The sequence below is a fragment of the Rhyacophila brunnea genome, unplaced genomic scaffold (genome assembly GCF_057557595.1).
Source record: "Rhyacophila brunnea isolate RB1 unplaced genomic scaffold, BYU_Rbru_1.0 scaffold_1, whole genome shotgun sequence".
NCBI lineage: Eukaryota > Metazoa > Arthropoda > Insecta > Trichoptera > Rhyacophilidae > Rhyacophila > Rhyacophila brunnea.
Window position 1 is genome coordinate 32818062 of NW_028232751.1, and position 25851 is coordinate 32843912.

General features: G+C 30.9%; 1 non-coding gene across 1 annotated transcript; it reads right to left on the bottom strand.

Annotated features, from left to right (window-relative positions):
* Positions 1–2340: 2340 nt before the first annotated feature.
* On the bottom strand, positions 2341–2411 carry TRNAG-GCC (transfer RNA glycine (anticodon GCC)). The gene has a single exon. It is a non-coding gene; the product is annotated as a tRNA-Gly (tRNA).
* Positions 2412–25851: the final 23440 nt, after the last annotated feature.

Sequence of the window (25851 nt, forward strand, 5' to 3'; positions counted from 1 at the left end):
TCGATTATAAGACGTACAAGTCATTCCGAAATTTATAAAGCGTTGTTTAATTTTATTTAATACAATCGCGATTATTTAAATACTAGCAAATAATATTACCAGGTGGTCTTACCAGATGTCAACATTCCCACACGTCTTCTACCTGTCTCCATCTCTTACATACATTTAAGTGTATGGTCTGTCTTATCGTATGTATTCTAGTGTTTTAGACTCTAGTATTTGTCTGAGAGCTGCTGCATCAGCTTGGTGGAGTCTTTGTAGAATAGGTATCCTGACTTTGCCGAGCACGCACCGTTGAACTCGTTAATTTGTCATGCAGCGACGCTTATCTGGTGGTGCTCGTCAATAGTATTTCTATTTTTTCATTGATTGTGTATCTCTCTTAAAGTTACAATAGGTTAGCACCCTATCTCTATTGTCATTGTCATTACCCTTAGATCTCTTGGATAACACACTAATTCCTGGATACTCGTATCACTCGATATGCTATTACGCACTGTAAGCATCTGTCAAACTACTATGAGAGTATCATTTGTATTCTTTCACGACCCGATTAAAATAAACGGCTTATCAATTTTAGAATTTTCGTTTATACGTGTATGTTTAATATTTCCTCGCCCTGCCTCGCTCTCTCTTACACATTTTCATATTTTTCTCTTATGCGAATTCAAGACAAATATAATAATATTAGTATATAAAGTAAACCTAGAATAAAAATATGGCACGTCACTGATTTAAAATGAAATCGAGTGTTTCCAAGCGAGTGTTACAGTTATTACTTTACTTGTATCGGTTATAGAAGTTTGCACAGTTCACAGATTGCATTCGATTGATCAACCTGACAGTTAAAGTTATAGTCATATTATAAATCATAAGTTATATGTTCAATATCAAGATAAATAAACAAAAGCATTTTCTTTCCTGCAAAACTATTAAATATAATCTAACATACAATGTATGCTACTGACGAGGTAAGTGTTATTTGTTCAGCAATAATATTATTGTTATGTTCGTAATATTATTATTTTAAGTGTATATTTAATTTTATTGTGATTGATAATAATTGTCTAAAAACATAGATAACAATCATATTATATAATTATACAGCTAACTATATAAAAATCCGTTAAATTTTGATTCCAATTTCCAAAATGATAACTGAAAAACCAAAAAATGAATTCCATCATTAAAATCCAAAATATTTACACTGCTTCGCTTTTTTTTAATTTTCTTTATTCACTAAAGCAATGAACGTATTGTAGTACTTTGTAACAGTTTTAATGTCTAATTGAGTAGATTAAATTTTGATTTTAAATAATCGATTTAATACCCAAAGTAATAAATATAAAGTCACTTTTTTTATACAAGAGACATTATATTATTAAATAATTAAAATACAAGACTTAATCCACAATAAAAATAAAGAACGATTTCATCCACTGCTATAAACTAAAATTAACCCAGTTGCGTAGGTGAAAACGATCTCGAACTAATTGTGTTTTTGCTAATTGCTTTTCAAATGCAAATTAACACGTTAATTAAAAAATTAATGAAAAGGGCACCTAAGCATTGGGTTAAGTGTTGTGAATTGTCTTCGATTTTAATTAAGACTTTATTAACTTTACTGAAAGCCTGACATTATTTAAATGATACTAAATCCTTTTTAAATAAATTAATAATTACAAACATTCATATACAATTTTCAAATATATAAATTTATCGATCATTCAATTCGATACCTAGTGGAATAAGTCAATGAAGTAGTGATTGTAAATTATACCCTATATTTTGAATAAGTTTTGAACACAAAACTCGAAACATGTAAAAAAAGACTCCCATCTCCCGACCAATACAGATTTTTTTTATAATATCATACATCATTAGTAGTTCATTTTAAAAAACGGCTGTAATATATCCATAGTATATTAAATCCAGTAAAATAAACTAAAGATAAATAAATACAAAAACAAAAAAATGGTATTTAAAAATAAAATTTAACATAAAATGCATCAGTTGCGCGATGTTAACTACCTCCGCTACACGGAAGTACATTGTAACATGTATATGTCTGAGAGCGATTGAAGACACATATCCACATTCTAATGTACTTCCATGTAGCGGAGTACTCAACATCAGGCTACTGATTCAGGCGGGTATTTGGAGGTTGGTGGTGTTTCGTATGTTTGTAAAATAAAGAGATTGTACACTGTAAGTTCTAAACGTTTTCTTTTGGTTGACCGATTGACCGTTGAGCGATAAGACATTATTATCGTTGTCAAAAAGTTAATATAAATTAATAATTTAAGAAATACATCATGTTAATACTAAAATACAAACAGTTGCATCGGCCGGGAATCGAACCCTGGCCGCCCGCATGGCAGGTGAGCATTCTTCCACTGAACGACCGATGCATACCGGTGGTTGTTATATTTTATATATTACAATGTGTATTCACTTATTAACGTATAGTAAATATTAATATTAAGGTTAAAAATATAAATTAAAATAAAATTCAAACCCACGCGAATTTGAATCTTAGACCGTAAAAATATATAATAAAATGTTCCCAAGCCGCCACCCATCCAGGACGTATACGCGCCCAATGTTGCTTAACATTGATGATTGGACGATAAACTTTGATGACTTGAAATTTTTTGATAAAATAGTAATAGTTACATTTTCTGCATTACAGTTGAATTTCTGCACACAATTTTAATATCGTGTGAAGCGGTAAAACATATACATGTTAAAATAAGTGAAAAATAGAGTTTTTTGTAATCAAACCCCGATTTTCTATCACAAAACTTCATTGCACATCTCTAAACAATCATACTGAAAAAATGATAAAAAGGCATTCATTTTTATCAAGGCATCGGGAGTTATAAATCATTGGATGTTGTTTGACATAACATAATATTTTACGTAGATTCCACGTATTTTAGCTAGATTTTCACCATTTGTGAATTTGGCGATTTTTATAAATTGACGTGTCAAATATACTACTGATCTAATTAGACAATATAATAATTGTCACGTAATTTCTATTTTATTGTAAGGTATAAGTTACAGTTTTGCATTGCCCGAAAATATCATAAATGTGTGTAGTTTTAGTTTCCCTTCAGTAGACATTGACATATGTATATCCTGAATTCTAGTCTGCCATAGGTATATCGATATAGTGTATCAGTGATGAGACTATATAACTAATAAATGTATTTAATAATGGTAATAACAATAATATGCCATTCAAAGTAATATAACCAGCATCATTTTATAAGCAAAAATAAATTGTAAAAAAAAACAATGGACTTTTTTTAGCGCTAGATAATGAGGTCAAATTTTTTTCGAAAAAAATGTGTATCAAACAAACATTAATTTTACCTAAGTTTTATTGAAGCCGTACATGCTAAAATACTATATTAAGTACCAATAGTTCATATCATTTCATTCCAAAAATTGTGCTCTTTTGTTTCTCAAAAAAATATTATAATTTGTTATTAATTTTCATGTGTTTGAGATCGAATGGGGTACTGGGGGCCAATGCCACTGTCTATGACTGCCGAATTGTAACAATGCTTACATTAATAGGATTCGATAAAAATAAAAAATATGTAGGAATTCATCCAGCAATGGATCGACCCTAGTGATGATATATTTTTGATTAATCTAAAAACGTAAAATGATGCTGTACCTACCTACTATAGTTTTATTTTAAATACTATATTTGTTATTCTTTTGTACTTATAATCAGCATAGAAAATAAGACGACACTAAGACAAATTAAGTACTTAGTTATTATTTTACTATCATCGTAGAATGTTTTTTCTCCACATTCTCGACATTTAAGGTGATTAAGGTGAAGGATAATTGAAATGAAATGTCAGTGTCAACTGTTTTAACAATAATATTTATATTATGTTGATAGAGTTATATTTCTGGGAGATAGACAGGCCTACGGTCAAGAATGTTTTAAGCGATTGTTAATATATTTTTACAATTCGACTTCATAAAACTTATCGTACAATGTCACTATTTTCATTAAAGCAAACTAATTGGTACGAGTTTTACATTAACTTAGCCATACAAACGATAATACCATAGTTTTTTATTACACTTTTTGCGGTGTACATCTTAACAATTTTATAGTATTGTCATAATGCCCTTAAACTATCCATATATTGAAAAAATACGGAAATAAAAAATATATGTTTATTCACAATGAAAAAAAATCGATTTAAACTTCTTCCAATCAATGAGATATCCAATTCATCTACCGATTCGTTACATTTCTATGAATATGTAGTCAGTACTTTTAGCCACGTACGTCAATATCACATTAACTGAGAAATCTCTATTATTATTAGTCATTTATATCGGAATGCGAATCTCTTTTTTTACCTCATCGTGAATCTTGTATCAGACGATTTTGAAAATATTTATAATTTTGTTACTTACATATATTTTCATTCTGAGTTTTCTATTGTTTATTTAATAGACTCAAATACGATAAAACATTTTTAAAACTTTTCTAGTTTGTTTAATATTTGAATATTGATAATTTAACTACACAGCTGGGATATTTTCATGGCACACGGTCTTATAATCTCGGTCGAAATGAAATGAAATTACGAAACAATAAATTTTATTTGATGTAGGTACCAACTTGATAAAACTAATTTTAAAAAACGAGGTAAAATTTTCTCAGGGCTTTTATTTATTATAGATGTATAACTATAATATTATAGTCTGTATATACGTGTACATATAATAATGAGTGCAATTCGATTGTAATTGTTTTAAGTCAAATAATGTGTGGGAATTGGGTGTTAGCAACAATATTTAAAAAAAAAATGTAATTAATAATGATAATGATGTTACATTTAGGTGATGTATGGTATTTTTTTTTATTTTATTTGTAATATAATGTATAATTAAGCAATTATACTTATAATGTGAAATTGGTGTTGTCATGTGTGCATTTTTCAAATTACTCATACTTTACTCGACAACCTTTTTGAGACTAATGTTCCGCATTTTAACTTTTAGTTTTAATAAGACGCTAGTTAATCTTACAAATATAAATATGATTGTAATATTTTAATATATATGTATATATATACATATTTAGCGGTAGGAACAAAACACACATGGTTTATAAAATACTAAATCGAATGAAAATATGTTATTGAGTAAAAACCAAAATAATAGATTAAAAACATTAATATATAGTTCATGGAGTCTATATCCTTACAAAATGTTACTGTTGTGGCTATTAATTCTGTTTCGCAAATATATTAATATGTTATAACGCCTTTAAAAATTCATATTTCTCTGTTTTTTTAATGGAAATCGGGCGGGCAGTGATTGGGCACTTAACCCTAGAGACCTAAAGGTCGCATACGGTGCAATTTTCATGGGTAATCACCGGTTACGACCCCAGCATTTGGCATTTACTCATATAACGCGAAATTATATGTTGACTCATTAGCTCTGGAGCGTTCTTAAACATAATACAAAGGCCTCTTTATTCGAATATAAAGGCCTCCTATATTATATCGAGCGCGACACTGTTGTCCCGCCTGAAACGGGCCTTATGCTGATCGCACTAACAAAAGCCTACCGAAAAACTTCGACCTGTGTGTTTGCCGTCCTGGCAGGGGGTACTACCTCTCGATTTGCACGTCTGAGTGAAGGGATCGCTCAGTCTCCTTATGAAAGGTATCAGCACAGTAATCGAGGGGCGTCCATATGGTACCCACGCAGAGATCCAAAAACATATCTTACAGGAGAACTGTAAGTGAACTCGTTTACAAGATCGTATTCGTGGCATGGCCGACGTTCTCCGAGGGCGGCAAACTTTCTTATTTTTTCAAGACTTCGACTCACACACTGGACTAGCTAGTTCCTTACCGGCGTTTTTTCACCGCGAAACTCCACCGGTTTCGCTTGATAGGGGATAGAATGTATTGCACATGCGGACATAACCACCAAGACGTTAAACATATTATCTGTGATTGGCCGCCTAATTCTGAGTCCGTCTACACGGGCCACGCCGACTTGACATCAAACCAAGGCCCACTTTGAGGCATCGTATTCAAATCATGATATTCAGTATATAAATATAGAGGACACTAATTAGTGTCACCGAGACTAGCTGAGACTCCCCAACGCTTTTATTTTCTTTCTTAATTATTACTTTATTTATCACGGTACATGGTCGTTACACCAGTCTCGTACGGTTCCGTATCGGGATAGCAGAGTGAGCAGTGTGAGCACATAAAATCTTTTCTTTCAGACACGCATCATGGAAGGCAGCCTAATATAGCTGTACATACGGATTGCAATACTGGTATTTCAAAACCGGTATTCCAGCATTTATAAATACCGGTTTTAAAAATCAAAATTACCGGAATTTTCTTGAAAATGAATCAAAACTTAAGTACTGCTAAAATTGTTATTGACTGAATCCAACAGAGGTGAAATAATAATAAAACAAAATCCATCAAATATATTTACATACTTGTCACGAATCACGATGAATTACCATAATATTATTTCGATATAGAAAACACCCGTGGCAAATGTTCAACTATTCTATAATAATTATTGATGACTGTACAAGCATTGAATTTAAGAAGTTTTCCTGCAGCCGGACTTTTTTGCATTTGATGAACTAGCCTTTTTGAGGGCTTTAGTTAAAATTATCAATATATTCAAATTATTTGTAAAAATCACTAGTTATACAATATTATGATCAATACATATTTTTAAACGTCAACATAATAAATGTATGTAGGTAGGTTTTTGCTATAAAATAATGTTGTAAAGAGATTTTAATAGCTCTATTTAATTCTGTTTTTTAATGTTTTAACGTATACTGGTATCCAATAAGAATTACCGAAAAACCGGTATCGACATTTTCATTCGGCATTGTAATCCCTAGCTGTATATATAATATGATGGGTGGAGATGGTGAATTTAACATCATTACCAACGAAAGTACATCTTTGTATTTGCCAGTTATATGAAAACACATATATTCAACATACAAAATGATGTAGATTGTTTTGATACAATTATTATTAAAATAATTCAATGTACGGACCCCATGTGATGTTATTATGATCAACCATTTATAGGACGGAAAAAAAACTTCACATTTGTCAGTTGTTAACCACTGCTTTAGAATATACGATAAGACTATTAAAAAGAGGTTTTTTGTCATCAAATGATATTACTTTTGCGAGCGTATTTTTTTCACCGTGACGTGTGACAGGCATCACGTGATGTGAATATTGATAATTCAATAATAAAAAAACAAACGTTAAACATACTATTTTTATATACTTAAGTATAATATATATATTCTTAATGAATAATGTCGGCGTACTCACAAAATAATAAATTACAATGATTATTACCTACGTAGACTACTACATATTTTTTTTTTATTTATTCGTTCAAAATTAAATATTTTATCATTTATAATATATCATCGACTCATAATATAACTTGATTGTTTTGTTATTCATGCACATTCTTGAAGCCAATAAATAGCCAGCTTTAAATAATATTCTAAGTCAAACTGCGTTTCTCATATTATGCACCTTAAAGCGATCGCACAGTGTCATTGTAATTCCAACTTTGGGGATGAAGATTTGGATATACGACCACTTCCAGACCCTTCAACATATTTTTTCGTGTATACTATCGAGACAAACAAATGTAACATATAATAGTGTAATGTATAACGATACATTTTTCAAAAGATTAACCCTAAATTGCATACAATAATCGTTGACAGATGATCAAAACAAATAAAAATGACCTCACTGTCATTCGTATCACGTACTGAAAATTATTTATTTATTAAAGTATACATCCATATTATATTATATTGTGGTAGTTACTTGAGAAACGTCTTTAATTTTACAAGATTTTAGAGGACACTGACCATTTGAATGGTTTCATTAATTATTATTTGTGGAAATAATTCTTTTACTTATAATAAAATAGTTATTTAGTCATTGGCAGTGATAGTTTTAGGGGTACTTCAGGTAATAATTTTCTTTAATCTTACATATGCCAAATTCCTAAGTTATATTTTCCAGCACAAAGTTCCTAATAATTACAATAATAATTTAGATATTTTTTTCGTATGTCCTTGATGGGTTTACACTTAGTAATATAATCATGTGTCATGGAGCCGCCGTATATTTTCTCTCTGTACAATGAGTCGTTTAAAGGTTATCTGTACGGAAATCGATTTCATTGTAATACTTAAACTATGTTACAATGTATTGACAGACCAGTTATGGCCAATGAAGGCAATTCTGTCCATAATTTATTTATATTAATCTAATGAATTACAATCTTACACTGTATTACAATGTAACGATGTAGTTTGTTAATTGATTTATAATTCTTACATTTATTATACACCATTCATTATATTGAATATATTATTACACTATTAATCGACTTTGCTCGATGTCCCTTAGATGATGGATGTATATGTATCTCCAGTAATCATGAGGACTTCATTAAATATGTCAGGATAAGATTTAATTTAAAGGTTAACTATGCACTGTTCTGTGAGAATATCTTATGCTTTCTTCATAAGTTTCTGATTTTTTTTGTTGATTTTATGGCACGCAAACATGGCGAAAAAACTTCAGAGTTGAGGTAAAAAGGATGTAATAGATGCATCCGATAACGCCATAATCTAACATTGATCCTTTTTAAGTTATTCACGATCTTGAAAAACATTATTATACATAATATATGCTTGTCTTTTATAGGATGGCGTAAAGTAAGCATACACACCACATATATCGTCGGTGTTTTGTAAAAAGGACGAATTAACAAAAATGCTACTTTACAGGAGGAGGATTTTTAACTTTTGACATTTATTTGTCTTTCACCTGTAGATGATATATCTAACAAGTTTATAATAAAGCTTAGAAAGAATACTCTCATTATAATAGGTATTATTATATAATATTTTAAAAGGCTTAATATGTCACATTTGCTTTTTATTTCGTAATTTTAATCAATTTAATTTTAGTCGATTATCGTTTTTAAGTACTTTCCTGTGGAGAAAAAAATTCGCCGTTTTTACACAACAAAGCTAGTGGGGTACATATTGTATTTTCATTAAAATTTCGATTTCGCCAAAATGGTTGACTCGCCCTTTTTACAAAACACCGACGATATGCCCTAAAGCCTATATCCTTGAATCTGGTTGTTTTTCAACTTTCCGTTATTATTTCGAATCACCAAGAAGTTTCACACGTGGACTATTTCTAAATCTCGATAAGTCCATATAATGGTAAAAATCTAACAAAAATAGGTGCAATATATCACGCTATCTTATTTACACGATATATATTGTTATAATCTACTTTTTAATACAAAAAAATGTTGTAAAGCTTCGAGACAGATAGATAGTGTAGATACAAATGAATGGTGATATGCCTAAGTATATGTTCCTCATATTTATTGCATTAAAGGTTTTATCGGTTAATTGAAATGGACGTGTAGCTCTAATTTGAAAATATAATACGACGAAAAAAATAAACTAACGTTAAAACCAATCATTTACGCTTGAAACACAAAAGCGTCGTTTACCACAAAATATATTGAACTGGAGACTTATCTGGATGAAAATACATACTCCGATTCGACTCATTCCGTAAAGGTATATACTTTCATTTCAAAATATTTTATTTCTTTTATGATGGCTCATTTATTTGGCTGTTAAATCAAGTTATTTAAAATTATGAAAGAGACTAACAAGTCCGTATTATCTATGTAACATTATCTCTGGCGAAAAAAATGGTTGAAATACAATATTTTTTTTTTGTAATATCATAGTGATTATTAATTTTCTTCAATAGCACAGTGAGTAGTGGTAATATTTTTTTTCAAAACCTTGTAAATCTATCTGTGCGTGAAAACTATTTAATTATCTAAAATAAAGAAAAAAATGAATACACCTATTACTTGCTTCTATATGCTTAATTTATTTGTTATTCATCTGAGACCCATTATGGAATTATGATAACGTGAACACAATAAAAAAAAATATGTTTGTATTAATGATGATTGTCATTTATTAAAAAAAGACTACGCGTGCGCAGTTTGAGGAAATCGCGTCACTCACGTCACGTCATTATCACTCAGTGATAATAAATAATATGAAGTATCTACTACCATTTAACCTGTAGAGGTTAAACGATCAATATCAAACTTTATACAATGTATCATTAAATTCAGCAAATACTTTACAAAGAATTTAGTGCACAAAAGAAAATGGTTAGATGTGTATTATAACATAACTATACCAATTTCAAACGTTTTTATTTTTGTATAATATCGAATTTTACAATACTTTATCGATAGAAATCGTTGTATTCTATTGTGATGATATTTTACTAAATAATTATCTATCATTATTATTATTATTACAAATAACCGAAAATAAAATTAATATTATTCTTTGATTAGTCGTTTTATTATCTCCGTGTTTTTCATCGTTATATACTGATATGTCTACTTTTATTGAACCCCAGCTATCCTTCCTTCGTTTAGTTAGAAGGCCTTATGGGTAGACGTCTAATGATTCTTCCGTGTATCACGATGTGTAGGATTCTAGTTACATACATCCTTTCCAATTGTGTTCATTCCAAAATTAACATCTTTACCTTCCCCATCTGACCACAGGTTAAAAATGCAAATTTCACGAGTCCTTTTGTTTCTTGCAACTTAGCAAAGTGTCATTTAGCTAAAAAGCAAATTTATATGTTTTCCAAAATCAATTCCAGCAATAATATCATCATTATCAGCCTTAATATATCCACTTCTGGGTGAAGGCCTCTCCAAGCTGATTCCACTTCTCTCGGTCATGTGCGTGGCGTAGCAGAGCAGAGCTTAACCATTTCATCGATCCAGCAGTCTCGAACGTTTTGTACCTCTTGGGTAACACTGGATGACTAGATTTGTCCACAAATTGTCCCGTCTTCGAGCTACGTGTCCATGATTTTTTTAGCGAACTCAATTACACCGGAAACCCTTGTCGGTTTCCTTATCCAATCATTTCGCTTTTTGTCCTTTCGCGTTATACCCAGCATGCACATCTACATACCTCGCTGTGCTACTCTAACTTTCTGGATTGGTTCTGGAATAATGTCTTCAAATTTACCTCCCACTGTGACTAAAGCGCAAAGTGTTCAATTTTCCCGTAATCACATATGCATGTGAAACATTGACCCTATCTTAAAGAGACCAATAATAATATAATATATTCTTATTTTGGCGTTACTATTTGTATTTAATTCCTGAAAAAATATACTTAGGTACATGATTTGTTACATTTTCCGTTCATAAACCTAATATTATATCCGCCACCCGAACTCGATCATATAATTTGGTTATGTCAAATGACAAACATAAGCAGTTTATTTATTTTATTATGAATATATGGTTTTATTATCATTTTCACAATAGACATATCACATTATCTAACATATTATTATTCACAGGTGGATCCTGAAAATTATACAATTAGATATAATTTACCAAATTCATTATAAATTCTAATCTCGTTTTTAACATTTCAAAAAATATAATAAGCAGATATTTCCCGTTTATAATATTATTATTATAATATCGCTTGTGAATTAATTTTATTGACTACATATCAATTTTATTTAGGTCAAGATCAGAGTATTATAATATTATATTCTTTTAAATAAATTTACATTTTACAAACCCGGTAAATTTAATAGACACTGCCGGACTGAGTGACGCACTCGTAGACGACCATCATCATATGCATATGGGCATGTTCACGAAAGTCTTATTCTTTCACAAACAGATCGGTAAAGATTAATGTGATTGTATATTTACTTATTTTTCAATAATTATGATATCAGTGGTGATTCTCAAACCACTTTCGATCTATAGTCGATCGCTCCTAGATCTATATCCCAGTGGCGAAGGGTGGAGGTAGGCTCTTAAGATCCGACATAAATAGTGCACACTAAACTTTGTCAGTCAACCGTATTAATTTTCATAGTACTAAGACTACAATGTGTAGATAATGTTTATTAGTTTTAAAATTAAATTAAACCCTGACTAATCCAAGCCATAGTAGATAATAGTTTAAAATAGTCGTTTATCTATAAAAACATCGGTGTGTGTACTTATGTACGCGCGTTAGAAGTTATACTTCTTTGGCATAACAAAACAAAATAAGCTGTTACCTGACGTCGCTATAGATTGGTTTGTCGAATATCCGTTTTTGTCGAAATCGACCTTTTAATGCAGAATATTTGGACAAGAACCATCCTTTTCTTTAAATTACTTTGTAATGGTAATGAATACATCATTCATATGCTGTAAAAATAAGAATTTAAATATCTCCATGTATTTAAATATAGGATTATGAAATTTGTTTTTCGTCTCCTGAACATTTGGTCTATTCGACAAACCAATCCTACAGCGACGCAGTGAGTCTATTAATATTACAGTGGATAAGGTTGATGAAAACATAAGTGATTCATCTATGTCTCACATAGCACATGATAATTGTTATTTAATAATTTTATTGGACCGGTTTAGACCGGTACAGCGGTTATAATCGATTCAGAAGTGCCCATGATGAATTAATAAAAAATCAAATTTTAATATATTTTTTGAATTATTTACCAACTCAACATTCAAAAAATTTATTTATTTATTGCTATATAAGTTTACTCATAAATAATACTTACATAAATGTAGCCTCAAATCCTGATAAACAATCTTTATAATGAAAAATAAATATGCACTCCAATAAATAAAGTTTTATGAATTTAAATTAACAGTGTAGAATGTTAGTCTTCAGAAATTTGTTTATAAACATATATATTTATTATAACACAATATTGGTTACGTTTACAACACGTGCTATTTACTTGGTTGTATTGAACGACTAACTAAATGACACTATGTTCATGCGCATATAGCCTTGAGACCGAAATGAATATTTAATCATAATAATAAATTATGTGTTACATCTTCGTCACACGCCAAAAATACACCCTGATCTGTTTTCCCAAATGCGCCAAAAGAAGTATAACTTCAAAAATGTTAAATGATGCCATTTAACCATGCATCATTTTAGATATTTTAGATATAGAAGAATGTTTTTTATTGATTATGGTTTGGCTTATGCGGGACTTAATAATTTTAAAAAACTAATGATTACCACATGTAATATATTATATTTTTAATTGAACCAAAACAAATAGGTACGACAGAAAAAGTGTGCAGTATTTTTATCGATTGTGGTTTGGTTAGGCAGGGCTTAATGAATTTTAAAAAAAAAACTAACCAATGCCATCTATAATATGTCTTCTTAATTCAGCGAAAACAAATAAGTATAACTGAGTGTGCACTATTTTTGTCTGATTACCCATAAGATACCTACACTATTATGGTTTGGATTGGATAGAGCTTAATTACTTTAGCTTTTCAAAAACTATCCAGCACTTCAAATAATAAATATCTTTAAATAATATTGTTTGTTTAATGAAAACAAATATGTACGACTGACAAAGGTTAGTGTGCACTTTTTATGTCAAATTTTAACAGCCTACCTCCACCCCTTGCCACTGGTGAGTAAATCCTCATGCTAAAGTTTAGCTCAAACCAACAATCTTTCGATTAACGCCCGAGGGCCTTATACCCTTATAATATGTTAAATTTCTATAATTCTCCAAATTATCTTACTTATATGTCATTACTTCTACATAATGACAATATGGAGAAGAATGAGAGTTAACATGGTGATAACTTTAAATACTTTGACATTGTGGATTTCTATATTAATTCATTTAGATCAGAACTGAAGGGTACACGGCAAAACAGACTCATCGCATTTTTTTAATTTTTTCATTTTAAATGCCAATTTGTTCAACAGAGGAAGTGCTGAAGAATGGTATCATTAAAACTACCAAAATCGATTTCATTGGTTCATTAGTGAAAATTAGTCAAAGCAAAAATCAGCTCATTGTGTATAACAGCTGCACAAAAGCGTATGATATTATGTTTTTGTTACCTTTTTTCACTTTTATTATATTTCAAAATAAATGAGAAATCAATATACTTATAAATTAATGTATTAACTTAATATTATATTAAAGTACCCTTCAAATATTAATATAACTTTTAAAATAAAGATGATATATATCAGATAGAAAATAAACAAACAATATTTTTTAAATAATCAGTAACTAATAAATAAAATAATATGGTTATTGACCTGAAGTTGATAAGTGAGTAGGTACCAAAAATACCCTGGAAATTAAAAAAAAACTTTACATTGCAAATAATTATTGAAGGACGATGTTTCTAGAACAGTGATTATGTTTTCTTATTTTTATTATTATTTCTTATTAAAACTAAAATACTAAATACCGACACGTGCTGGTAAGTAGTAACCGCAGTTACTATAAGCTGTGCGTTTTATTTTCGATCATACGATGTACACCATAGTATAAGAAAAGTTTCTCCAATATTGTAGGTATAACATACCTCAATTTAAATTTTCAACTAAAATCGAGACAAGCTGATACCGGAACGGTGATTACAGTCTTATTTAGAGTTAGAAAATAATGCTGACTGGGCATCTGTTGGACTGGGAAATATCCTGACTCCGATTACATTATAGAATTTGCTCGGTCGAGCATGTTGACTTGGAAAAATGCTTGTCGTTGCGTCCACACAGTCGAGCAACTCGACACAAGACGCTGTGAGGCCACCGTCGCACTACCACGACTTCGACCACGAGTGAGGGCGAGGCCAAACTAGCCTTGCCGGTGCATCCTCACTCCCTCACTCAAACTCCATCGAACAATAATTAATGAGCTTGAATCTTTTTTGGATCGTCCAATTTGCTCGATCTCGAACAAAAAAACCATCGAGCCAGATGGTACACACGTTGAGACATATTGGAATGAGCGTAAAACCATTGAGCAAGAACGTGCATATGTACTTACTATAAGTACCTACTGTTTAATTTCGTTAGCGAATAGTTTCGTTGGTAATAGAAGCAGAAACATAAAAGACTTCACTTTCTTGGCATTTTTCAGCTAAAGATTTTTTCTCTCGTTTACCACATAACTCAGGTACCACAAATGTGCCTTGCAGAAGTCAAATTTAATATTTCAAATGCTGAGTTCTATTAATATATTCTATCCGATAAAATATTAGCGACATAACCAATTACCGCTCAAAATGGTCGATACAATAATATATATTAGTATATCACATATACTTAGGTACATATTATATTCTTATGTAAAAGTTAACTAAGTTAGTGAGCTATGTCTCATATAAACCGTTTCACTAAAAAATAATAATGTAGGTACGTGATGCCAAAACATTTGACAAAAAAATAATGTAGCAAGTAGACTTTTTTGGGCTGAAGTAAAGGGCCGACGTGTCGTTTAAGGGTGGAAAATTAAGTATTACAGGTACCAAATTCTAAATTTAAATACAATATTAATATATATATATATATAATATTCTTTTTAATACTACAATAGGCCATGAGACCCAGTGACAGTAGTGTAATCAGTTATAGAAATGAAACAATTATTACAAACTCCCAAGCTTTGAGAAAATTACATGGACCAAACCCGGAGTTCCCGGATGAAAGACCAGTGCCTTACGCATTGGATTACGATGTCCGATATTTTGCTATGACTCGTTATCAACCTGCTTATATTTCAATCAGTCGACTCGATAATGATTTCGGACTCTTTAGTGTTCTGGAGGAGATTTTATAGGAGTATATTTAGGAGTAATAACACTTTTGGCGGTGTTAATATAAATTTAAAGGCTCCGAAACGATATGCTCTACTCTAGAGCGCTCTATATCAACGCAAGAAAATGAAACAAATTCTTGATTTACTTCACGAGTCTATTTGAATTCAGAATTCACCTAAAATTTTATCTAAAATTTTACAATCAAGTGATAAATAATAATGGATGACCATTTTTCAAAGTTGCCGGAATCTACCTCATTTGAATAACAAAGGAACTGAAAGAGAAGTATGGCATTTTTCTGGTACCTATGACATTCGAGAAAATGATAATATAATCTTATAGTCTGCCCGACTTTTATCTTTGCGGGTAACATATTGCTATTAATTTCAAGATTTTTCCAATAATTAAGTTAAGTATTGATATCGTTCAAAACCTTCGATTTTTAATAAAATCGAAAATTGTTTTGAAATTATGTTAAATTTTTAAAAATGCTGGCTTTCAATTGGATTACATATTTGGAATAGCAAATAGGTGACCGGTCATGCGATGGCAGAAACTTTGTTGCTGGTCACTTCAGATTTCTTTGCACTAGTATTCAGAATCTGGGTGTTGCCTCAACATCGAGAAAACCATCATATGAAGCTTAGTCAATCACTTTCCAATTGACGAGGATGATGTGTTTACACGTATTATAAATAATTCTCGTTCTGGAGAGACCGGATAATTAATATCCCTACATTTTTAATGAGTATATTAACTTTGTAAAAATATGCCGAATCTCATATATTATAACATTAATCTTACAATGAAGTCGGATATCTTACCGGAAAGTGGAGAATGTCAAAGGTTATTTCAATCCAAATGAGTGGTGGGTGCCTACAGATTCATCAGTGGAGAACTACAGGCTGGTAGCTATTATCACTACACAGTCCGATTTCTCTATAACTTATAATGAATAAACAGCATGCATTTAGAGTAAGCAGTTTTATCGAGAATGTGTTTGATCTCACATACACATTGATTCCAAGCGAAGTGTCTATAGCTTCAAACAGCTTCAAATGACGGTTTTTCTTGCCATCACTATAACAATAATAAGATTAATCTTCAATGTGACAAGCAATAACTTAAGTCAATAAACCGCAATGTAATGAGTGGATAATCCAAAAACCTTCTAGCTAATGGTAATACTTAAAAAAAAAGATTGTCTATGGGAAAAAGAATGTAATATAACCAAGTAAATACACTATCTGAATTTATAAAGCTTGACACTCTAGACAAGAAAACTAATAACACATACGTAATTTCGTATTTCGTAAAATAATTTGGAACTGTAAGAATACTCAAACGCCTTGGAAAAATCACGAGTAAAGAAGGGTTCAAACTCTATTATAGCAGACATGGTTCAATCATAAAAACGTGGTTTATTCACACTTGGCGGAAGTATCGTGAGTATTCTGATTTCAATTATTTTTCATTAAATTAGAGATAGTAATATCGCTTCTTACGGGTCAATTATGTCAAACAACTTTGTAGCTGTTGTAATAATAATATATATGGACCTATATTTAGATAATATAACTACCCACATATCAATAATTTCTTTATTGAAACTAAGTCAAACTGGATATGAATTGGAGTATATTGTATCTACCACTACCACTTATGTATAATAAACAATATTCAAAAGAAAAACTCAACACCAAGTATGAAAAATATGTGCCCGAATAACGTCAACTATTATTTTTAAAAGTATACGAGCAATTTTATAATTTACATATATTCTGGACAATCAGAATACTGTAGATTTCATTATATTCAAATGATACATCTAACAAACATAAACTTTTTAGCTATTTACTAATAATTGTAATATTATCATCATCCCTTCGATCTAATTTTCTTTTTGTAAATGAAATAAATAAAAATAATTTCTTCGATTATCCTAGTACGAAGACATTTTTATATTAATATCTTCGATGTTTTAATAAATGAAAAATATTTGAATTAATTTTTGAGGTGTCACCGTGTATTCTTTCTTCCTTCCTCTCATCTTCTGTGAATGGTGTATGCTACGAGTTTTCAACCTCGTGAAAATAGAGAATATGGAATATACAAACACAATATACTATATTACCTATCCATGAAGGTCTTAAGAAACATAGAAGTTAATTTAACTGCATCACTGTCAGGTTTCCCCGTATCAAACTTTGCAGATGTTGCAAAATTAATTTTCTACAAAAGGCTTTATTTTCCAATAGAGTTTGTAAAACTTTTTAATATACTCAATAAGCTACATAAATTATGAAACATTATTATACTTCCAAGGGTATTTAAAAATATTAATACATTAATGTTAATTGGGTATTTCATTACATGTTTAATTAGTAGAGTAATCACAAAGCATAGCATTGCAGATATGTTTTGGTGTATCATCAGTCACTGAAATGTTACTAAAATAATAAGTAATAAGTTGGCTATTGAATTAAAATAATATAGTATTTTGCAAGCACCCGTTAGGTGTACGTGACAAATTTATTCATTCAGATGGAAGAAAAAATACATTATTTTACAATACAATGTGTCCACTTCGACAGTTCGTTTGCTGATAACAAAAAAATCACAACAGGCGTAAGTCTATATAGAATTATTTACCAAATTAATAATTCTTAACTAAATTTAACTCACAAAAATTGATATAAAAAACTAATTCCCTTTATTTGAAAATACATGTACTTAAACTTCATTTAAGTATTTTTCATGAAATTAGAAATTGTCGACAATTTACGATTGGCTTTAATGAATTTTACAGAATATAGCAGATCCAGAATGTCAATATTATCACAAACGTATACTTTTACCAAAACATTAATTTTGTAATACTTAGGTACATTACATTTTACGTGTATGCGCGCTCTACATATCTGATGCCTTATGTCTGGTATCAACTCCATCGACAGAGCTTATTTTTTAATTGAATAGTAGTGCAATGCAGTTTTCGTATGGAACTCTTATTTCAGTTGTAGTAAACAGATAATATTTATATATATTATATTATGACTTATTGATAAAAATCCACAATTACCATTTTATTGTATTTTAATTGAATATAATACTGTTTTTCCTATGTTGTAGTTCCTGAGCCATCAAATATACGTGCCTTTGTTTCCAAAGGTATGAGCAATAGATTACAATATATCAGTAGCGAAGGATGGAGGTAGGCTGTTAAGATCCGCTATTAATAGTGCATATTAAACTCTGTTAGTCATACGTATTTATTTTTATTAAACTAAGACTACAATAATTTACAGATGGAGTTTATATAAATCAATTAAACCTTGCCTAAGGGCGACGGACGGACGGAGGGAGCGGTCAGGCGGTCTGCGTTCCGCGTTCGGAGTTCGGCGTTCTTTGTACTGTACGGACTTCATACTGTATGGGCACACAGCCGGCGGTCAGACTGCGCCGGTCAATTGGAACGCTAGCGTTCTAGAGTTCTATTCCCGCAATTACAAAGAACTCCGTACCTCTCAACCGTTGCAATGTCTGGATTATAAAAATGAATCGATATAGAGAAGATTGATACTTGATTTAAGTGACGCTAATTATATAAATCGTTTTTAATACTAAAATATTGTTTTTAAATCAATACTTGATTGATTTACGTGCATAAATACTTGATAATTTGGCGAGATTTATAGTTTTCATAGTTCAATAATAGAATAAATTTGACATGTGAGGTTATGGGTAAAATTAAAAGGTTAGAATCGAAATGTCAAATATTATAGATATAGGTAGGTACACAAACAAATAAGTTTATATGTCACTTCGTTTAAAATCATCGATATTAAGTTTTTAAATATCCGGTTTGATAAAATGCATTGATTACAGCAGTAATTTTAGTACCTAGATTATATTTAGCTTAGAAGTCAATGTCAAATGTAATCAAATTATATAATTCATCGAAGCTTTGTATTGACATGCGAAAGTAAATAAAAATTTGAATGGAATTTGAGAAGTCAAACAACATAGAGCGAAACCACACGGGGGAGTGAGTACGCAACAGCGGTGCTTTCTCACTTCCACTCGCAGTCGGAATATAGCGGTCTCGCATTATGCAGCGCCTGTGTCACTACAACGTTTGTATACAAATAGAACGCATTTTGTTGACCGCCACCTGTCTGCTGTCCCTGAACGCTAGCGGTCAACGGTCGGTTGAACGCAGAACTCCGACCGCTCTCTGTCTGCGCAAGCCCTAAACCAAAAAGTTTTGGTATTTTTTGAGCGATACGACAAAATTGTACACACTTTTTTATTCATACTTACTTGTTTTCGTTGGATTAGGAATAACCTCTGCCTAAACCAAACTATAATAGATAACAAGCATCATTCTATCTATAAAATATCCAAATTATGTATGGCTTAATTGCATAATTTTAGATATTTTTATAGGTATACGAGTAGATAATATATACTATTATCTATTATGACTTGGTTTCGCTGGATTTAATTGATTTTTTTAAATTAACCAACACCGTAAATGTTATGTAAAATGACACAAAGTTTAATGTGCACTATTTATAGCGGATCTTAACAGCCTACCTCCACCCTTTGCCACTGCAATATAATATTATACACATCTTTGTTAATATTTTGGTATGTCTGTAACGCATGAGACAATATATATGTAAATGTGTAGGAAAGAGCGAGACAGGGAGAAAACGGATTATAAATTAGAGAAAATATACACTTAAACGTATATTCTAAATTTGAAAAATAAACTTATACGCAAATAAAGAAATAATTTATTTTAATCGGGCCGTGAATGAAAACAAATGCTAAGATACTTTCATAATTATTTGACAGATGCTTACATTGCAGTAATTACTAGCAGTAGTGGCCGGTGATTTTTTGGATTGTAATTTTTGAGGGTGCGCTGAAAACCTACCTTATTGAAAAATGAAATCAATTCGGCGTTATTTTTGATTTGAAAAAACGTTATTGACATTTGGGAAATTACCTGTATATTTTATATTTTTAATAAAACATGTTGCGAGTTACTTAAATCTTTATTGGATTAGTTTTAAGAAACGATTGCATCTCTTATAGTAGATAAATACCTCTTACTTTTAACGTAAGCCATCTTATTCTATATAAGTACATTATCTTTAGCAATTTGTTCACTGTATGAATAATGATTATTATGAAACTGCACTTTGTGAAATAGTATTAAGATTTATTAGCTTATCACTAGAATTCATGAATTATTAATTTTCTATACCTATTATAAATAACCGACATCATTTCACGTTAACGTTAACGTTTAGTCAACACACAGGTTAATGAAATATTAATTTTCCAGAAATGCAGTAGGTACCAAAATTATTTTTATCTTCACTGATTTAATTTGCAGTACACATAAATCAAAATATCTTACCGACATTCTATTATATTTATTACCCATTTTAAATTTAGAAAATAATGAATTCTATTGTATTTAGTTTAACAGGCATTTTACATACGAGATTGCTAAATATGATACTAAACATAATTTGAGCGTGACCAGTAAGTCGCAGCGTCTATAATAACAAACCATAATTCAAATCTGTAATCGCTCTCTACTCAGAACAATATGATGTCATTTTACCCGGTCGGCGCACGATATTCCGGAACTTACGCATTAGTGCAGGATCCCATAGACTTCTCGTATACATAATATGCAGAACGCATTCTGACAATTGGAATAGGTTTTAGGGGTCATCAAGATATATAATGTCGATGTTGCCAGGCGATATTAGTGGTCAATTTTTTTTTATTGAGGTTTTAATTTTTTTTCTTATAACCCACCAAAACGTAATTCCAACACCACCAAACCATGCAAATGTAATTCTAACTGCCGTACATTATCATGTAGTTATAAGAAATCGGCTTTGACATGTATATCATTGTGCAAATGTGTAAGTAGTGTTTGTAAAAACTGTGATCATGATACTTTACTTAAAGCAGTTTGAACACTTGACTTGTTGTTTCTTTTTTTTAATAAATGTGTACTTAGTGTGGTTAGTGGTTATCGTTATTTTATTTATTCACCTACCTCTATATGCAACCTACACTGTTTCTGGATTAACCATAATACGAAAACTAATGTCATAAGCATAGATATAGTAAAGAAACCAATCTGGGTGATTTTATACAAAAATGCTACTAAATAAAATAATTTAAGCCAAGGAGGATCCTAAGAATCGATAATTTTGATCACATTGCACCACCCGCTATTTTTATTTTTTCAAATGGGACAAACCGTTCTACGACCATGCCGATGGCATGGTACAATTATTGCATTTTCAATCAATCCCTGATTCGGTCTTGGTTTTATTGAAGAATTCAGAACAATTTTTGGTGGGTGATAAGAAAAAAAATTAAAACCTCAATAAAAAAAAATTGACCACTAATATCGCCTGGCAACATCGACATTATATATCTTGGTGCTAAAACCTATTCCAATTGTCAGAATGCGTTCCGCATATTATGTATACGAGAAGTCTATGGGATCCTGCACTACATGGCGAAAACTATTAGCACGGTTTAAGTTGTTTTATAATGGCTTTAGTTAATACTAAGCTTTGGGCTCATTTTAAGTAAACAAAATATATTGCCGGGGCGCAAACGATTTCAGTGAGGATGACGTGTACGGTGCATAGTGCCTGTATTATCGCTGATTGGGAATGTGGGCACATCGGTTTATGGTTTGCATTACAATAAGTGAGCGATAATATTAAAAACCTATGAAAAAAAAATATGATTTACGATGTTTCATAGCAATACAAGCAGTGCAGTGCACTTGCATGATGTTAGACCAGCCGCCGCTGCTTACTAGCATATCGCCACATCTAGTTAGCACTACCTTCCGGTAGAATAATCTAAGTCTGCAGTAGAATAATCCAGCTTCTTCCCATGTAAAAATACATTTATACGTTTACTTATAGAAAATATTAATTTTATTTTATTTGTAAAAATCATAATAATTATACATATAATAATATTATGTATTCGTTGATTTTCCATTATAATATGCTACTTTTATAGTCTAACTGTGTAACTGTGTGAATGTCTTCTGGTTATATAAATAATTGAAAACTGTGTTAGGTTGCTTATGTTGCGTTTACGTATTTTATATTAATTATCGTGTATCAACTGCATGAAAAAAATTGAAAAAATAGGTAAATATATTTGAATTATTAAAACGTTTAGTTATTTTATTGTATCCAATGTACCAAAGTGGCATTTTATAAACAAGACATTATTATTCTTCCTCTTATTAAACAGTATACAAATACTTTTTACTTACGAGTATATAGTACTATATATTGTTTACTAGACAAACGAATGATACATTAGTTTATTTTAATATAAAATATTAGGACAGTGAATTGGATTTTTTTACATAAGAAAAATATAACGTATTAAGCGTCGTAATTATGTCAATATTAATATATAATATTATTTATTCTAGTCTAAATTTAAGAGAATACTTACATTAATAAATACTAACATTTTAGATCAATTAAATTTTAGCATGTTTTGAATGATTAATTCATGCTTCTTCTAATCCCGATTCGCTGAAACCATTTTCCTCCATTTCTCAAAACTCACTACACCTCATAAACCTGTTCTTCCAACGCATTTCATACCAATTGAATAAAAACATATTACATATTATTCACAATTGCGATGATATCATTAATAAATTTACCTAAAATCTTGTTAATAATATCAATATCTTGATAATATACCGATTTGGTTGCCTTTCCATTGACATAATTTGAAAATACTCGGTGAACGTATTTGTTAGCATCAATTCACGTGAATCATAGACGGATAGTGGGATCGCACATCAGAACTCGCCGCATGCGTCTTACGACGAATTCGTCGATGTGACGTCATCGTAAACCAAGGAACAAACGTTATCAAATGGAGCTTCGCAGATTGGCCGATGCAACTGCGACTCTGCGACCCTGTGACATGCCTCGAGTTGCATTGGCCAAAGCCTGCATGTCGAACTCGAAAAATGTCGAGTCCGCGCATGCGCACAGCCTGCGGCCATCGGCCATTTCTGTCTCTGTCTCTGTCTACACTGTCATTGCTCGCTCATCGCTGGTCACCGCGTTTGACGTTTGTTCATACAATCAACACAATAAAAATGGAAGACGAAAGACTTCTCCTTTTTCGCGTTTGACGTTTGCCGCTAGGCAGATGTGCGAGGTTGTAGCATGCAACATTCGCCGGCGGTCTCAGAAGTTTTGATTTATGGCCATCAGGCACACAAGGCGAGTTGTGATGTGCGAGCCGGCTTAATGGATAAAAGCACTAACACGGACAGTAAAAGATGTATTTTAGAGACGCAATCGGTCCAACATATTATATTTTTATAATTTTTCTATTAGGTATGTATCCGCGGTTATAAAACACACAGTTAAATGTTTGTGTTCATTGTTTCCTACTACAAAATGATGTATATCCACAGGGGTTAATTAATAAATATTAATTTTATTTACGATTTAAAAAGTATTATTTCCAATTATATTTTTGCACATAACATAAACGCACCATTTCCCACGCACCATTCGACATTTTTTCCACGGAGAGCTTAAGGGCCCACATGTCAGCGTAGGTCAAAATGGAGATTTTATGGTATTTTCAGAGCATAATATATTATATAGTGACAAATTTACGTTAAAGAATTATATTTTATAATCTTTTTGATCCCAAATTTGACAAGAATTAGGCATTTTAAAAAAATTAATAAATCTAAAAAATCTTAACACCACTGCACGTGGACGTACTGAAATATGACTATATTCTAAAACATTAGAGAGAGAGGTTTAAAATAATACTATTTTATGTAATAAAAATACTTTATGCAGTCATCAAATGTTTAAAATAAATATAAAGGAAAATTAGGCTTCAAAATTATATAAATAGATTACCTACAACGTTTAAGGAATGTCCAGGGTTATGCTCTGAAAATACAATAAAAGCTCCATTTTGACCTACGCTAAGTATGTGGGCCGTTAATACCACCGATTAAAAGCCCAAGAATTTAAAACGTTTTAAAATATTCAAATGAATGTAATTACTATAAAAAATTCATCGCTGGCGATATTTAAAAAAACGAATACAATATTTGAGACTTTCAGACCCCTTTTCATCACGATTGATGCGTTGCATTCATACACAATCTGTTCACTTCAATACATTATCCCTGAGAATGGTCTCTACAACGAGACCGACAATCCTAAAATGTAGTACGATATAAAAATATTGTTTCAATACTTACAATTTTTTTAGTAAATCTATATTTTTTCGTGAAAAATAACTCCGTTTCTTATCTCGTTTGGTATATTTGATATATAGCGTAGGCAAGACTGTTGCGTGAAATATACGAACCTACTAGTTGCCGATCCCCTACTTTTTATTGAGGTAATAAAAAAATTAAAAAACCACCAAAAATTGTCTGGGGTCTTCAAAAAAAAAAGTAATACCGAACCACGGATCGATTGGAAATGCGGCATTTTTTACGATACCATCAGCACGGTCGCAGGACGGTTAGTCCTCTTTGGAAAAATGAAAATAGTCGGTAGTACAATGTGTTAAAAATTTTCGATTCTTGGATTTCTTGGGATCATTCTTGGCTTCGATTGCCTAATTTTCAGTAATATGTGTACCTATAGAAACATACGAGTTCCACATGTTAGTAAGTTGTTCAATATATTATTAGAGGTATAATACGAGCGCATACATTTGCATATAAAGCACCACCGAGCTTGCAGTTCGCAGAGTTTATTGATCAAGTTGACGTATCTGATGATGAAGGTGATTATCAACATGTCTTTAAATGAGAGACTATGGTTGATAAGGATAAAGTCAAGTTTATCGAAAAAAAATAATTAGTATGATAGTGATAATGAAGACCCTTTGTCAAAATTTTAATCTTTTTAATTGATATCACAATAATATCAAAAGGGTACCAACTAAGTA